Raw genomic sequence first — 9,011 nt, forward strand, 5'->3', positions numbered from 1 at the left:
GGAGGCGGAGCTTGCAGTGGGCCGAGATCATGCCACTGCACTCCAGCCTGGGGGACAGAGCAAAAAAAAAATCGTTAGTCATTAGGGAAACGCAAATCAAAATCATGAGACACCATGGTTTACAAACACCACTAGGATGGTCGTAAAGAAAATACAAAACCAAAAAACTCAGAAAATTCCATGTGTTGGGCCGGGCGCGGTGGCTCAAGCCTGTAATCCCAGCACTTTGGGAGGCCGAGACGGGCGGATCACGAGGTCAGGAGATCGAGACCATCCTGGCTAACACGGTGAAACCCCGTCTCTACTAAAAACTACAAAAAACTAGCCGGGCGAGGTAGCGGCGCCTGTAGTCCCAGCTACTGGGAGGCTGAGGCAGGAGAATGGCGTGAACCCGGGAGGCGGAGCTTGCAGTGAGCTGAGATCCGGCCACAGCACTCCAGCCTGGGCCACAGAGCCAGACTCCGTCTCAAAAAAAAAAAAAAAAAAAAAAAAAAAAAAAAAAAAAAAAAAAAAAAATTCCATGTGTTGGTGAGGATGTGGAGAGGAGAAATCAGAACCCTCAAACATTGTTGTTGGGAATGTAAAATGGTGCAGCCACTGTGGAAAATAATTTGGTAGTTCCTCAAGAAGTTAAACACAGGGCCTGGTGCAGTGGCTCATGCCTGTGATCCCAGTGCTTGGAAGCCCAAGGCAGGAGGATCGCTTGAGATCAGGATTTCAAGATCATCCTGGGCAACAAAGCAAGAGTCCATCTCTATAAAGAAATTTTTTTTTTTTTTTTTTTTTTGAGACAGAGTCTCACTCTATTGCCCAGGCTAGAGTGCAATGGCGCGATCTTGGTTCACTGCAACCTCTGCCTCCCAGGTTCAAGTGGTTCTCCTACCTCAGCCTCCCAAGTAGCTGGGATTACAGGCATCCACCATCATGACCCACTAATTTTTTGTATTTTTGTAGATATAGAGTTTCTCCATGTTGGCCAGGCTGGTCTTGGACCTCAGGTGATCCGCCTGCCTTGGCCTCCCAAAAGTGCTGGGATTACAGGTGTGAGCCACTGCGCTGGCCTACAAAAAATAATTTTATAAAAAATTAGCCAAGTGTGCTAGTGCACACCTGTGGTCCCAGGTACATGGGAGGCTGAGGCTGAAGGATTGCTTGAGACCAAGAGGTTGAGGCTGAAGGATTGCTTGAGACCAGGATGTTGAGGCTGCAGTGAGCCGTCTCCTCGCCACTGCACTCCAGCCTGGAAAACAAAAACAAAAAAGCAAAAAAAACAAAACAAAGCAAAAACAAAAAACAAAGTCCCAAAAAGAAGTAAAACAGGCCGGGAGTGATGGTTCACACCTGTAATCCCAGAACTTTGGGAGGCTGAGGTGGGCGGATCACCTGAGTTCAGGAGTTCCAGACCAGCCTGGCCAACATGGTGAAACCCTGTCTCTGCTAAAAACACAAAAATTAGCTGGGAGTGGTGGCATGCGCCTGTAATCCCAGCTACTCAGGAGGCTGAAGCAGGAGAATCACTTGAACCCTGGAGGCAGAGGTTGCAAAGAGCCAAGATCCCACCACTGGACTCCAACCTGGGCGACAGAGTGAGACTCTGTCTCAAAAAAAAAAGTAAAACATAGTTACCATATGACCCAGCAATTCCACTCCTAAAGACATACCCATAATAATTGAAAATACCTGTGGCCGAGAGAAGTGACTCATGCCTATAATCCCAGAATTTTGGGAGGTTGAGGTGGTTGGATCACTTGAGGTCAGGTGTTCCAGACCAGCCTGACCAACATGATGAAACCCTGTCTCTACTACAAATTAAAAAAAAAAAAAAAAAGCCTGGTGTGGTGGCGCACACCTGAATTCCAGCTACTGCAGAGGCTGGGGCAGTAGAATCGCTTGAACCCAGGAGGCAGAGGTTGCAGCGAGCTGAGATCTCACCACTGCACTCCAGTCTGGGTGATAGAACAAGACTCCATCTCAAAAAAAAAAAAGGAAGGATTCATGAATTTGCATGTCATCCTTGCGCAGGGACCATGCTAGTCTCTGCATCATTCCAATTTTAGTGTATGCGCTGCTGAAGCCAGCACTATATATATATGTTTTTGAGGCGTAGTCTTGCTCTGTCACCCAGGCTGGAGTGCAGTGGCATGATCTCGGCTCACTGCAACTTCTGTCTCCTGGGTTCAAACCATTCTCCTGCCTCAACATCCTTACTGGCGCACACCACCACGCCCAGCTAATTTTTTGTATTTTTAGTAGAGATGGGGTTTCACCATGTTGGCCACGCTGGTCTCAAACTCCTGACCTTGTGATCTGCTTATCTTGGCCTCCCAAAATGCTGGGATTACAGGTGTGAGCCATCACGCCTGGCCTCTTTCTGTTACTTCTTTGGGGTGTCTCAATGAAATGTCCCCTTCTGAATAAGGTATTCCATGACCACCCTATTTAACTCTTCTTCCTTGTTTCTCTCTTCTCCCTAACATAAATGTACCATTTCAAATTGTGCAACACATAGCCCAGCACCCATGGCATGAGCCTGTAGTCCCAGCAACTCAGGAGGCTGAGGTGGGAGGATCCCTTGAGCACAGGAATTGAAGTCCAGCCTAGAGAACAGAGTAAAACCTCATCTCTAAAAAAGAATATATATTGAATATATATGTAAAAGAATATACATATTCTTTTATATATTCTTATATATATTCTTTTTTAGAAATACTTTCTTATATCTAAATATATGTACACATATATATATAATAAATTGTTCAACAAAGTGGAATTGTCCACTAACCTCTTTTTCCATTTTGTTGTTCTCCATAATACTTATCACCTAACCTACTATATAGTTTACTTTTTTTTTTTTGTTTAAAGTGAGGTCTCACTCTGTCACCCAGGCTGGAGTGCAGTGGCGAGATCATGCAGCTCACCGCAGTCTTGACCTCCTGGGCTCAATCGATCTTTCAGCCTCAGCTCCTGGAGTAGCTGGGAATACATGTGCATGCCACCAAGACCAGCTAATTTTTTATCTCTTTTAGAGATGAAGTCTTGCTATGTTGCCCAGGCTGGTCTCAAACTCCTGGCTTCAAGCAATCCTCCTGCCTCTGCCTTCCAAAATGTTGGGATTGCTGGTGTAAGCCACCCCTCACTGGCCTCAGTTTACTTATTTTTTTGGTTTATTGTCTGCTTCTACACATTACCCCACCTCTCCAGCTAGAATGCAAGTTACATGAGGGTAAACATACTTGTCTGTTCTGTTCACTGCATTATCCCCAGTGCTTACAGTAAAGTGCCTGGCCCACAATTGGCATTCAATAAATATTAATAGAATAGAATATAAACATTTACAGACATAATTATTCATAATTATAGTCTTTTGTGTGTGTTTTTGAGATGGAGTTTTTGCTCTTGTAGCCCAGGCTAGAGTGCAATGGCACGATCTCGGCTCATTGCAACCTCCTTCTTCCAGATTCAAGTGATTCTCCTGCCTCAGCCTCCCGAGTAGCTATGATTACAGGCATACACCACCATGCGTGGCTAATTTTTGTATTTCTAGTAAAGATAGGGTTTCACCATGTTGGCCAGGCTGATCTGGAACTCCTGACCTCAGGTAATCCATCTGCCTCAGCCTCCCAAAGTGCTAGAATTTCAGGGGTGAGCCACCACGCCTCGCCTATAGTCTTATTTTTTTAATAAAAAAATGAAATAATGACATATAAATTACTCTGCAACTTACTTTTGTCATTTAACATGCCATTGTTATTCTCCAGGTTAATGTATGTAGATCTAACATTCTTTTTTTTTTTTTTTTGAGACAGAGTTTTGCTCTTGTTTCCCAGGCTGGAGTACAATGGTGTGATCTTGGCTCATGGCAACCTCCTCCTCCTGGGTTCAAGCGATTGTCCTGCCTCAGCCTCCCAAGTAACTGGGATTACAGGTGCCCATGACCACGCCCAGCTAATTTTTGTATTTTTAGTAGAGACGGCAATTCACCATGTTGGCCAGGCTGGTCTCGAACTCCTGACCTCAGGTGATCTGCCTGCTTCCGTCTCCCAAAGTACTGGGATTACAAGTATGAGCCACTGCGCCCAGCCTAGTTGCATATTATTCCACAGTCTAGATGTACAATAATGTATTAACTCATTCCCCTATTGACAGATGTTATTTCTGGCCATTGTAAACAATTCTGTAATAAGCATTCTTAAATATGTATCATTAGGTATTGGACTGTGTTTTTATTTCTCTAGGAGAAGATATACCCATGTTTAGTTTTACAGGATATTGCCAGAATACTTTCCAAAAGACTGTAACAATTCCAACTTCCACAATATCTGGTCCCTGTATGGCAGCTACCTAGGTTTGTTTTCAAGGTGTTTCACAACCTGGACACAAAATACCTTTCCGATTTTATCTCTATTCTCTTCCATATTTCTTTCTTTGAATTCTGTTTCATGAAATCAATCCCTCAAAGATTTCCTATGCAATCTTTAAGACATTCTGCTAAGTGAAATAAGCTACACGCAAACAGAAAAATATTGTATGATTCCATTTTATGAGGTACTAGAATAGTCAATTCACAGAGACAGAAAGTAGAGTAGTGGTTACCAGCTGCTGGGCACAGGAAATAATGTAGGTTATTGGTTTTTAAATTTATTTTAATTTAATGAATTAATTAATTAATTTTTGAGACAGAGTCTCCCTCTGTTACCCAGGCTGGAGTGCAGTGGTGTGATCTCAGCTCACTGCAACCTCTGCCTCCTGGGATCAAGCAATTCTCTGCCTCAGCCTCCCAAGTAGCTGGGATTACAGGCACCTGCCACCATGCCTGGCTAATTTTTTGTGTTTTTAGTAGAGACAGGGTTTCACCGCCTTTGCCAAGCTGGTCTTGAACTCCTGACCTTGTGATCCACCCACCTCAGCCTCCCAAAGTGAGCCACTGTGCCTGGCCTATTTTTTTTTTTTTGTAGAGATTGGGGGGGGGGTCTCACTATTTTGTCCAGGCTGGTCTCGAACTTCTGGCCTCAAGGCATCCACCTGTCTTGGCCTCCCAAGTCTTGTGATTACAGTCATGAGCCACGGCACCTGGTCAATCATAGAATTTTAATGTTAGGTAGAGTCCAGCTGGGCGTGGTGGCTCATGCCTGTAATTCCAGCACTTTGGGAGGTCGAGGCAGGCAGATCACCTGAGGTCGGGAGTTCGAGACCAACCTGACCAACATGGAGAAACCCCGTCTCTACTAAAAAAACACAAAATTAGCCAGGCCTGGTGGCGTATGCCTGTAATCCCAGCCACTTGGGAGGCTGAGGCAGGAGAATCGCTTGAACCCGGGAGGCAGAGGTTGCAGTGAGCCAACAGCATGCCATTGCACTCCAGCCTGGGCAACAGGAGCGAGACTCCATCTCAAAAAAGAAAAAAAAAAAAGGTAGGGCCCTAGAAAACTCTGGTCTGAACCTCTTCCCTTTCCAGAAGTGACAACTATAGTCCATCCAGAGAGGGTACAGAGACTTGCAGAGTTATTTCACTGATTAAAGCAAAGTCACAATAACTAATGTCTCTAATTCAGTCAATTGTCTTCCCCACACAGCACAATTACCCCAACATGCTGGAGAACTAAGAGTAAAGAGATCTTCTGGAACAATATCTGACTTAACATTTGTCAGTTACTCCACAGAAAAAAGAGCCAACCATCCCCATGAACCAACCATACCACAGTTTTCCTCCCTATGGTCTTTGTAGAACATCTGGCACTGATGTAGAGTCCTTGAGGTAGGACTGGGATGCAAGAGAGGCGGTACAACAAATTAGAGTAGTGGACTTTGTATAAAAACGTGGTTTAGAGTCTCCTGTGCTCAAACATATGGCTGCTAAAATAGTTCTATAGCCTTAAGCAAATTATTTAACTGCTCTAAACTCCACGTTGCTCATCTGTAAAATGGGTTTAATAATCTACTTCATAAGGATTTTTTTTTTTTTTGAGACAGAGTCTCACTCTGTCACCCAGGCTGGAGTGCAGTGTGCAGTCTCGGCTCACTACAACCTCCGCCCTCCGAGTTCAAGAGATTCTCCTGCCTCAGCCTCCCAAGTAGCTGGGATTATAGGTGCCTGCCACTGTGCCCAGCTAATTTTTTTGTATCTTTAATAGAGACGGGGGTTTCACCATCTTGGCCATGCTGGTCTTGAACTCTTGACCTCATGATTCACCCGCCTCGGCCTCCCAAAGTGCTGAGATTACAGGCGTGAGCCACCGCTCCCAGCCAGGATTTTTTTTTTTTTTTTTGGGGGGGATGGAGTTTCGCTCTTGTTGCTGAGGCTGGAGTACAATGGCAGGATCTCAGCTCATTGCAATCTCCGCCTCCCAGGTTCAAGCGATTCTCCTGCCTTAGTCTCCAGAGTAGCTGGGATTACAGGTGCCTGCCACCACACCTAGCTAATTTTTGTATTTTCATTAGAGACGGGGTTTCACCGTGTTGACTAGTCTGGTCTCAAACTCCTGACCTCAGGTGATCTGCCCGCCTCAGCCTCCCAAAGTGCTGGGATTACAGGCGTGAGCCACCACGCCCAGCTACTTCATAAGGATTTTAAAAAATGTATTAAATAATGTATTTAAAGATTTAGCACCGTGCCTGGCACATAATAAGTGGTCAGTAAATGTTAGTATTATCATTAAACTGCCAAGCCAATGACAACCCACTGACTGTGATGCCAGGCACAGTAAATGTTTGAACAACTCTCCTTGAGGAATAAAAGGACAAGCCTTCACTTCTTACAGATATAAGGCTTAACCCCTGGGATTCCACCAGAAATTCACCTTCCTTCATAGTACACTGTAGCTCTATAATTTGCATTGTATTATTTTTTTATTTTATCTTATTTTTATATATAGACTGGGTCTCACTGTGTTGTCCAGGCTGGAATGCAGTGGCTATTCACAGCCACAATCACTGTATGCTACATCCTCAAACTCCTGGGCTCAAGCATCCTCCTGCCTCAGCCCCTGGGGTAACTGGTACTACAGGCACATGCCACAGGGCCCTTGTATTGTATTGTTTTATATGTTTCTTTGATTCTGCTCCGACTATCAGAAAAATTCCTGGGTGGCTGGGCGCGGTGGCTCATGCCTGTAATCCCAGCACTTTGGGAGGCCAAGGCGGGTGGATCATCTGAGATCCGGAGTTGGAGACCAGCCTGGCCAATATGGCAAAACTCCGTCTCTACTAAAAGTACAAAAATTAGCCAGGGGTGGTGGGCACCTGTGATTCTAGCTACATGGGAGGCTGAGGCGGCAGGGAGAATCGTTTGAAACTGGGAGGCGGAGGTTACAGTGAGCCAAGATCACACCACTGCACTCCAGCCTGGGAGACAGAGAGAGACTCCATCTCAAAAAAAAAAAAAAAAAAAAAAAGGCTGGGCGCGGTGGCTCAAGCCTGTAATCCCAGCACTTTGGGAGGCCGAGACGGGCGGATCATGAGGTCAGGAGATCGAGACCATCTTGGCTAACCCGGTGAAACCCCGTCTCTACTAAAAAATACAAAAAACTAGCCGGGCGAGGTGGCGGGCGCCTGTAGTCCCAGCTACTCGGGAGGCTGAGGCAGGAGAATGGCGTAAACCCGGGAGGCGGAGCTTGCAGTGAGCTGAGATCTGGCCACTGCACTCCAGCCTGGGCGACAGAGCGAGACTCCGTCCCAACAAACAAAAAAAAAAAAAAAAAAAAAAAAGAAAAAGAAAAATTCCTGGGTAAGTTTGGAATCTCTTCTTGAAGAGCTCCTAAGGACATAATTTTCAGAGATGAGGGAAAAAAATCCCTTTAGGACAATTAAGGCAATAGGTGTCCCTGCCCTAAGAGGAGTCAGGGATCAGGAAATCAAGGGATAGCAGAAAGCCAAGCTTCAGCAAAACCATTCCCTATTGTGAAATCCTTGCATTCAGTAAACTTCTCTTTTCTCATTTTGCAACGGCTCGTTTCTTTCCTTTTCTTTTTTTCTTTTTTTTTTTTTTTGAGATGGAGTTTTGCTCTTGTTGCCCAGGCTGGAGTGCAATGATGTGATCTTGGCTCACTGCAAACGCGGCCTCCTGGGTGCAAGAGAGTTTCCTGGCTCAGCCTCCCGAGTAGCTGAGATTATAGGCATGCTCTACCACGCCCGGCTAATTTTGTATAGATATATATTTTTTTAGTAGATACGGGGTTTCTCCATGTTGGTCAGGTTGGTCTCGAACTCCCGACCTCCGATGATCTGCTCACCTCGGCCTCCCAAAGTGCTGAGATTACAGGCTTGAGCCACCGCGCCCAGCCACAACGGCTTGTTTCTATTGGAAAACCCCAGACCTTACTCCCTATAACCCTCCCTTATTCTAATCCGTTTCCCCGTTTGTCCCCCCAACTCCATCTCCAAAGACGATTTCACGTTGAGCCAAAGTTGGCTTTTACAAACTCTGACTTCTCATGTTCCTCAGGCCCAGCAAAGCCTGGAACTCCACCTTACGGAGATTGTTACTGCGACTATCATCTCCTGGCAGCCTTGGTTTATGTAGTTAACATGTTGGGCCTTTCTTGGCTCTACTCTATGGTTGTGCAGACTTTCTGTGAGGATGCTGAAGTGACCCGAGCGAGCCTGAGGGAAGGGCTAGCCACAGAGATCATGGACCTAGGGGGCGCTGAAAATAGGGATTATTAGGGCAGGATCCCTGTTAGGAAGCGCCAGCGTTAAAGGCTAAGGGGACACAGCGCCCCCTAGAGAGGGTGGGGTTTAAAATCGCTAAATCAGGCCGACTATATCACGTGTCCCGGCCCTACCAATTGAAAATTAACAATCGCTTCCTCCGTTCCCCATGGAAACAACCCCGCCCCACCGACCCTCCCGCCCGAATAAGTCGTGTGGTTTTGGCGTTTTATTGAGTATTCAAACTGACAATCAAACACCTGTGCCTTCTGGTTGGACACGCTGCTTCCGGTAAGCAAGTTAGTACAATAATTGGTCAACAGAGCACGTCTTACCCAATGATCCTTATCCTAGGCAGGGCCTAA

At 45.8% G+C, this 9,011-nt stretch overlaps 1 non-coding gene across 1 annotated transcript; it reads right to left on the reverse strand.

Moving 5' to 3' along the window:
• Positions 1 to 1,977: 1,977 nt before the first annotated feature.
• Positions 1,978 to 2,081, reverse strand: LOC111542093. Its single transcript, XR_002731437.1, has one exon. It is a non-coding gene; the product is annotated as a U6 spliceosomal RNA (small nuclear RNA).
• Positions 2,082 to 9,011: the final 6,930 nt, after the last annotated feature.

This window comes from Piliocolobus tephrosceles, chromosome 10 (genome assembly GCF_002776525.5).
Source record: "Piliocolobus tephrosceles isolate RC106 chromosome 10, ASM277652v3, whole genome shotgun sequence".
Classification (NCBI taxonomy): Eukaryota; Metazoa; Chordata; class Mammalia; order Primates; family Cercopithecidae; genus Piliocolobus; species Piliocolobus tephrosceles.